This window comes from Lolium perenne, chromosome 2 (genome assembly GCF_019359855.2).
Source record: "Lolium perenne isolate Kyuss_39 chromosome 2, Kyuss_2.0, whole genome shotgun sequence".
NCBI classification, from domain to species: domain Eukaryota; kingdom Viridiplantae; phylum Streptophyta; class Magnoliopsida; order Poales; family Poaceae; genus Lolium; species Lolium perenne.
In genome coordinates this window covers 69,053,197-69,062,608 of record NC_067245.2, presented here as the reverse complement: position 1 = coordinate 69,062,608, position 9,412 = coordinate 69,053,197, and positions in this window count along the sequence as shown.

Below are 9,412 nucleotides of genomic sequence, written 5' to 3'. Positions count from 1 at the left end.
AAGTAAATGACAAGATTGAAAGATAAACACCACATACTTCCTCATGAGCTATAAAACATTGACACAAATAAGAGATAATAGCTTTTGAATTGTTTAAAGGTAGCACATGAAGTATTTACTTGGAATGGCAGAAAATACCACATAGTAGGTAGATATGGTGGACACAAATGGCATAGGTTTTGGCTCAAGGTTTTGGATGCACGAGAAGCATTCCCTCTCAGTACAAGGCTTTGGCTAGCAAGGTTGTTTGAAGCAAACACAAGTATGAACCGGTACAACAAAACTTACATAAGAACATATTGCAAGCATTATAAGACTCTACACTGTCTTCCTTGTTGCTCAAATACTTTTACCAGAAAATATCTAGACCTTAGAGAGACCAATCACGCAAACCAAATTTCAACAAGCTCAACGGTAGTTCTCCACTAATAGGTTTAAACTACATGATGCAAGAGCTTAATCATGATCTACTTGAGAGCTCAAAACAATTGCCAAGTATCAAATTATTCAAGACAATATGAAGCATTTTCTGTTTCCACCCAAATAACAATAAGTGTTGCGGCTTTTAGCTTCCGCCATGAACATTAAAAATAAAACGAAGAACACCAGCGTTCATATGAAAAAGCGGAGTGTGTCTCTCTCCCACACAAGGATTGCTAGGATCCGAATTTATTCAAACACAAACAAAAATAAAAGCACACAGACGACGCTCCAAGTAAAGCACATATGATGTGGAAGAATTAAAATATAGTTTCACTAGAGATGACCTGATAAGTTGTCAATGAAGAAGGGGATGCCGTGGGCATCCCCAAGCTTAGACGCTTGAGTCTTCTTGAAATATGCTTGGGTGACCCACGGGGGCATCCCCAAGCTTAGGCTCTTCACTCTTCTTGATCACATGATATCACCCTTCTCTCTTGACCCTTGAAAACTTCCGTCACACCAAACTTCTCATAAACTTCATTAGAGGGGTTAGTACTCAAAAAACTTTAATCCACTTTAGTTCTGTAGTGACACATTGTAAGAACTCAATACAGCATTAGCTACAGCTCTCCACGTCTAGAAAGCCTTACTTAAAGTCCACAAGAGACAATGCAAAAAACAGAGACAGAATCTGTCAAAATAGAACAGCCAGTAAACACGAATTTTTTAGAGGTACTTCCATTGCTCAAATCAGAAAACTCAAAACTAATTAAAGTTGCGTACATATCTGAGGAACACGCATGAAATTTTTGCAGAATTTTTAGAGTCTTCTGCAGAGAGATCTACTCAAATTCGTGACAGCTAAAAATCTATTTCTGCGCAGAAATCCAAATCTAGTATGAACTTTATATTAGAGACTTTACTTGGCACAACAATGCAATTAAATAAAGATAAGGAGAGGTTGCTACAGTAGTAACAACTTCCAAGACACAACAAAACAATAGCAAAATAAAACATGGGTTATCTCCCAAGAAGTGCTTTCTTTATAGCCATTAAGATGGGCTCAACAATTTTAATGATGCTCACATAAGGATGAGAGTTGAAGCAAAGAGAGCATCAAAAAGCAAGTATGAAACAAATTTACGTCTAACCCACTTCCTATGCATAGGAATCTTGTACACAAATAAATTCATGAAGAACAAAGTGACAAGCATAGAAAGATAAAACACGAGTAACTTCAAAATTTTCAGCATGTAGAGAGGTGTTTTAGTACCATGAAAATTTCTACAACCATATTTTCCTCTCTCATAATAATTTTCAGTAGAATCATGAACAAACTCAACAATATAACTATCACATACAGCATGCTTTCCATGATCTACAAACACATAATTTTTATCAAGCTCAAAAATAATGGGATTAAAACTTTCAAACCCACTTTTATCAATAATATAACAAGATGATTGATCAATCTCAAAAGATATGGGACTCCTAGATAAAGTTAAGACCTCTCCAATCCCATTTTCATTAGTAGTACAATTAATATTATCAAGTAACATAGGACCATCATCTAGAGATTTATCATAAACATTTTCTAAGCAAAAATCTTTAGTACCATGCATTTCGATATCAGGCACAAACAAAGCATTATCATAAGATTTTTCAAAATAGCATGGATTATCATAGATAACAGTAGCATAATTATTCTCACAAGTTTTACTCATAGGGAATATTTCAAGAGAACCACAGGAACATAACATTCATCCTCCTTTGGTAAGCATGGAGGACAATCAAATAATATAAGAGATAAAGAGTTACTCTCATTAGAAGGTTGGCATGGGTAGCTAATCCATTCTTCCTCCTTTTGTTCATCACTCTCCTCCTCTTTTTCATCCAATGAGCTTTCTGGTTCAACAATTTCTTCTTCCACTGGTTCCTGCAAATTGTGGATACATTCTTGTGCATGAATGAGTCTCTCTTTATAATCAATGATATAAGGATTATTGCTGTAACTTTCTATGCAAAAATTAAGGATAGAAGAGACATAATCTTTAAGGTTCTTACAAGCAATACAAGTTTCATAATTTTTAGCCATGAAGGATTCTATTTCAGAAGCTCCCATAAATAAAACAAATTGTTCTACTTCTTCGAACCCAAGATGAATATAGTTATTCCAATTATAGTTCATAATTAAAACTTCCTCACTAAAGCCACATTGAAATTTAAGATGTTTAGTATCCTGTTTAGAGCAACAGTTTATATCATGGCGTTTAAGCAAGATTTTAGCAATTGTATTCAATTTTTCTGTAACGGCACTCATGACTTGACCCTTTCTTGATTCTCTATAATTGTTATATAATTCTATAAGCTCCAAATAGGTTATGGGTTCTTCCATAACAACAGTTTTTAATTTTTCGGTTTTTGAAATTTTTATGGACTTTCGGGTATATAAGAAAAATAAAACTAGACAAAAACAAACTAGACAAAAGTAAACTAAGCAAAATAATACTAGACAGAAATAAACTAAGAAAAAATAAACTAGACAAAAGTAAACTAAGCAAAACAAAATAAAATAAAAATAGAGAGAGAGAGAGATAGGTAGAGTGTACTCCCCAGGTGAAATTATGAGTAGAGCTATGCCTCCCCGGCAACGGCGCCAGAAAATAGTCTTGATAACCCACAAGTATAGGGGATCGCAACATTCTTCGAGGGAAGTAAAACCCAAATTTATTGATTCGACACAAGGCGAGACAAAGAATACTTGTAAGCCTTAACAACTGAGTTGTCAATTCAGCTGCACCTGGAAAAGCACTAGTAACAGGGGTGATGTGAAAGCAGCAGTAATATGAGAGCAATAGTAACAGTAACACAGCAGCAGTAGCAGTAACACAGAGGCGATGGCACCAGAAAATAGTTGATACTACTTCCAATGACATATATGACCGAGTGAGTATTTGATGATGACAGATGGACCGGGGTTCCCAGCTATCTACACTAGTGGTAACTCTCCAGTAACAAGTGTTGGGTGAACAAATTACAGTTGGGCAATTGATAGGATTGAAATAGCATTAAGACAAAACATCAAGTCTATTAATCATGTAGGCATGTTTTCCATATATAGTCATACGTGCTCGCAATGAGAAACTTGCATAACATCTTTTGTCCTACCAGCCGGTGGCAGCCGGGCCTCTAGGAAAACTACTGGTAATTAAGGTACTCCTTTTAATAGAGCACCGGAGCAAAGTATTAACACTTGGTGAAAACATGTGATCCTCATATCCAAGCCTTCCCCTCCAGTTATCCCAGTTGCTGTCACTCTGGGGCCTCGGGTTCCGGACATAGACATGTGCAAACAACTTGTAGATACAATCTAAGCAATAACTATAGAGCTCAAATCTAAGATCATGCCACTCGTGCACTAGTGACAAGCATTAAACATAACAAGATTGCAGCAACAATAACTTCACAAACTTATATAGATAGACTGATCATAATGTAACAATTCATCGGATCCCAACAAACACAACACCGATTACATCAGATGGATCTCAATCATGTAAGGCAGCTCATGAGATCATTGTATTGAAGTACATGGGAGAGAGAGTACCAACTAGCTACAACTAGAACCCGTAGTCCATGGGAGAACTACTCACGGAGCATGATGGAGGTGGTGGCGTCGATGGAGATGGCTTCCGGGGGCACTTCCCCGTCCCGGCGGCGTGCCGGAACAGAGATTCTGTCCCCCGAAACGGAGTTTCGCGATGGCGGCGGCGCCCCTGGAGTCTTTCTGGAATATGGTCGATTGTTGTAGGGTTTTCACATCGCGAGGGATTATATAGGCGAAGAGGCGGCGCGAGGGGGTGCCAGAGGGGCCCACCCCATAGCTGGGCGCGCCCCCTCCTTGGCCGCGCCGCCAGGTGGTGTGGGGCCCTCCTGGCACTTCTCCGTCTCTCCTTCGGTGTTCTGGGTCCGTCTCGGTAAAATAGGAGGTTTGGCTTTTGTTTCGTCGAATTCCGAGAATATTGCCCGAATAGCCTTTCTGGAATCAAAAACAGGAGAAAACAGGAACTGGCACTTCGGCATCTTGTTAATAGGTTAGTCCTGGAAAATGCATAAAAACATCATAAAGTGTGAGCAAAACATGTAGGTATTGTCATAAAACTAGCATGGAACATCAGAAATTATAGATACGTTGGAGACGTATCAGCACGCGGCGCATCTTCCATCTCTATCTCCTCGTCTTCGGGCTCCTCATCCGAGTCCTCCGCAGGCGGATTCGGATCATGGATGAAGATGCCCTTGTCGACGAAGTCGGCGATGGCGCAGGCGCGAACAAGCCGGGCGGTTTTGTTCGCAGCAGGAAGCTTATCCTCCACGTCGGCTCGCCGGTACTCCAGCCGATCGAGGCTGACCTCGTTGTACCAAGACAGCACAAAAGATAGCGCCATGTCGGCCCCGACACGCGCGGACGAGTCCTTCCAGTCGATGAAGCGGTCAGGCGCCGTCTCCAGCCACTTGATGAGATTGGCGAGCTCACCCGGCAGCGTCTCAGTCGGCCAGAGCAGCCGAAATAGCTCCTCGGCCGCCTTCCTGAGCTCCCAGCCCAGCGTGGTAATCGGGCCCATGCGGGCGGCCATGGACGCTAGGTAGTCATCCATGGAGAAGCAGTCGGAGCTCTGCTCACCAGTAGCCTACCTTCGGGCATCCCGCGCCTTGCCGGCCGCCTCTAGCGCTGCCTCCTGCGCCTCCGGGAAAGCCGCTGCAAAAATAAAAAGCACGTTAAAAATCTGAAGATCCGGCTGACAGCAGCCGACAGGTCCCTGCCAACCGTATCAGCCGCAAGCCGGGGAAAGGGTAGAAAATGCAAATTCTCAAAGAAAAGCAAAGCCTGGCGGCAGCCGGCTAAGAGAGAAAGCCGTCTGCCCCCAGCCTGAAGATGGAGATAATCAAAGTCTCAGTAAAGCAAAGCCTGGCGGCAGCCGGCTACGAGAAAGCCGTCTGCCCCCAGCCTGAAGATGGAGATAATCGAAGTCTCATTAAAGCAAAGCCTGAGGGCAGCCGGCTAAGAGAAAGCCGTCTGCCCCCAGCCTGAAGATGGAGATCATGAATGTTCAAGGTGTTCCAGCCGCCGGCTACCTGCCTGGGCCGGCAGCCGACAGCCGAAAAGCCGGCAAGAAGGGGAAAAAGACTTACCCGCCAAGCCGCGGTCAAGGGCGCTAATCTCCGACACCCAGCGCTTGGCGGTTTCCGTCAGCTCTTGGGATTGGGCGGTCACCTCGTCGCGGAGCACCCGCCGTTGCTTCTCCACCTCTTCCAGCCGCCGACTGAGATCCTCCACCTCCTCCCGTCCGGCCTGCTTTGCAGCCTCAAGCTCGGTGACGTGGTTGGATTCCAGCCGACGCAGCCGCTCCAACTCCCCGCTCGTCTCATGCGCCTTGGCAGCTACGGCCCTAGCCGCCTCCTTGCCCTCGGCGCACTGCTCGCGGGTGACTCGGAGATCCTCCTCCAGCTGAGGGACCCGGGCGGCGATGGCTGCAAGCGCAAGCCATTAGCCGGATGAACCAAAAAGCAAAAAACAACAAGTCAAAAGAAGAAACCATACCTTTGGCGGCCTCGAGCTCGCGGGCCATGTCGGCTCGGTCGTTCTTGGCCTTATGATAGCTGACCACGAGTCGGTTGTACAAGGCGGTCCGCCTGTCCGACACCGCCTGAGGAAAAGACAAAGATAAGTGTTTAAATGAAACCCGGACCGGCTCCAAGCAGCCGGCCCATGCCTCGGAGGGCTACCAGGATAACACCAAAGTTGAAAAAGATAGCGCAGTTATGTACTAACCTTTTTGGCCGCCTCTAGCCGCGCCAGGCGGACTTCAGCCTCGGCGGCTTGCTTCTTGGCGAAGGCGCGGAAACCGGAGAAGAACATCTCCACAGGCGCCACACCCGGCCGGCCCTCTCTGCTGGTCACCTCCCAGGCGTCCGCCCGGTGCCAGTCCTTCTCCATGGTGCCGGCTGAGCCAAGGCTGGACTCGGGGGCGGACACAACGTTTAGCAGCATAGCGGCCTTGGCGACATGAAGACCCTGAGGCGCCTGCGCCGGGCCCTTCGTCGTCACCAGTGCCCTGGCGTCGGCATCAGCCGTGCGCGCCGGCTCCTGCTCCGCCGACTCATCTCGCGCGGGCTCCTGCTCCGCCGGCTCTTCCCTCGCCGGCTCCGAAGAGTTGGCCCAGTGGGGACGGCAGAGTCGGGCACAGGCGGCGCTTCATCTGTGCCCGTGTCCAGGACCACAACCTCGGGCGCAGCCCCGCCGGCTCCGGCCGCGGGAGGCACGGCCCCGCCAGCTCCGGCTGTGCTAGGCGCACCCCTGCCGGCTCCAGCTGCAGGATCCACGAGCCGGACGCGGCGCGGAAACATCTCATCTAGCGTGGGCTGGCTGGCACGACGAGCCGGTTCGCCCCGAGGGCCGGAGGCGGATGCACCTAGCGAAGGTGCAGTTGAAGAAAGGCCCGCCCCCGTAGCAGGCGGCAGGACGATCGGCAGTGTGCGCGAGCGTGTTGGAGGCTGCGGAGTCGGCTCCCTCCTCCGCCGCTGCAGCGACGACTCCGCTCCAGGGGCCGGTCCGGAGCCGGCACCCTGGGAAAATTTGATGGCGGCCCTGAAGCAGATAAACAGAAAGAAGATGAGCAAGAGAGGAAAGAAAAGGAATCAAACAAGTTTGTAAGGGAGAAAGCTTACCCGGCTGCCTCCGGGACCGGCTTCGGACCCGCCCGGCGCTGTTTCTTCGCCATCGCTTCGAGCCGGGCGGTGCTTCTTTCGGTCGGCCGCTTCCGCCCCTGAGGCGCGGCTGTAGAAGATGATGAGGTGGCAGGCGGCCTCGCCGACAGCGGCACCGCAGGAATGGGCGCCGAAGAGGCCGACACGTCCGGCTCCTACCCGTGCGGCTGTGGAGATGGCGGTAGGTCGTCGCGCCCCTGCTCGGCCGCATCCAGGTTCTCATCGTCGCCGGCTTGATCATCCGGGTCGACGTGGTCCGACGCCCACTCCTTGTGCGCCAGGTCGCCATCCTCGGCCGGCTGCCAGGCAAAGTTCTACAACAACAAAAATAAGTCAAGCCGGCCTCGCAGCTGCAAGCCGGAACTCGGCCAGAAGAAAGAAACTTACCGCGGGCGACAGATCACACCAGTTGTAGGGCTCCAGCCCCCAGTTCCAGTTCTCCGGCAGCTTCGCCTGGGAGATGTGGTTGACCCGCTTGGTGACCTGGGCCTTGGTGAGCTCCATCTTGGATGTCCGGGTCGGATCAAGCCGGCCAGACATGTGGCAGATCTTGTGGGCGCGTGCCTGAAGAGGCAGCACCCGGCGTGCGGCGTAGCAGCAGAGGAGGTCGGCTGCGCACAGCCGCTCAACGGTGACGCAGTCGTGGAGGTAGTTCCAGAGGACGTTCACCTCCGCCTCCGGATCCGCTGGCTTGTAGTTGGAGCCCCAGTTCTTGCGGGCAACCGGAGGCGCTGGGTCATATTCCGGCAGGTTCACCCAGTCGAACGCCGGGTTCGCGTTCTTCACATAGAAGAACGACTGCTGCCATTTCTTCACGGAGTCGACCGTGGGGATCTTCGGGAAGGGCGTGCCGGTGCGGGAGTAGATGGAGGCGGCCCCGCAGGCTCGCAGGTTGCCGTCTGCCATCTGGGCCTTGAGGTAGAACAGCCGGCACCAGAATTCGACATCCGGCCACAAGTCGGCATATCCCTCCACAAAGGTCACAAAGCAGCTCAGCTGCACGAAGGCGTTGGCCGGCAGATGATGCGGCTGGAGGCCGAAAAACTCCAAGAACCGCTGGAAGAAGAGCGAAGCCGGTAGCCCGAGCCCGCGGTCGAAGTGCGCACCGAAGACGACGCGCTCGCCGGGCTGCGGGTCCGGCTCGGTCTTCGTCCCCGGAGCCCGCGTCACCACCTGCGACGGGATCCGGTGGAGGCGGACGAGGCGGTCGATGTCGTCCTCCGTCATGTAGGAGCCCTCCCACGAGCCGCTGGGAGGCGCCATCGCCGTCGTGGAAGAAGAAGAGGAGGAGCTCCAAGAAATCGAGAGTGTGAAGAAGAACCGCTCCTCACCGGAGGAGAGCGCGGTGGCGACGAACGTACCATGGACATGCGAGGACCCGTGGCGCCGGATTGACGGTGCGGCGGCTGCGGATCAACGGAGGATCGTGGCCGCAGCTGCTCGCCGGAGTTCACCGGGGAAACACCGAAGAAATCCGCCGGAAGCGACGAAAAGCTCTAGCGAAGGAGAGAGGCTAAGCTGAGGCGCGAGGAAGAAGAAAGGGGCGGAATGGCCGCCTAGGCACCGCCCCGCGGCTTTTATAGTCGCCTGCCACGCGCCAGTTACGGCCAAGTGGGGGGTCGTGGGCCACGACTCCGGTTTAACTGCGCCATAACTTCACCCCACGACCGCGGCGGTTACCAGAAACGGCCACACCACGTCGCCCACGGCCGCACACGATCCGGAGGAGACAGTGATTTGACCAGACGAAGCGGTAACAGGAGTCAGCCGTCAGACCGATCAAGTCGGGTGTAGAACCCGAGGCGGCGGAAACTCCGGCGCACTCAAGCCGGAGTCGGACAATCTCCAATCCGGCCCCAAACTCTCCCAGCAAGGCAGAAACATCTTCAGCACTTGTAAAAAACAAAATTACAGAAGCAAAGTGGCGTCCGGCTGAAAGCAGCCGGATGAAGCAAGCCGGATGAGGGTGCAGCTAGCTGAATGAAAAATTCTCAGTCAGCCCCTCCGACTGCCATCAAACAGATCCAGAAGACAATCTAAACAGCCAGGAAAAACCTGCCTAGGTCCCTCTTAACGCAGGACCTTGCCAGTTTTGGGGGCTAATGTCGGAGGGAAGACCCCGGGTAGGGCAATAGACGAGGAGCAGCTGGCTCAAGGCCGGCTGGCCCGCGACAAAGGCCGGCTGAGGAGCAGCCGGCTGGAGCCATGGCCAGCTGCCTTG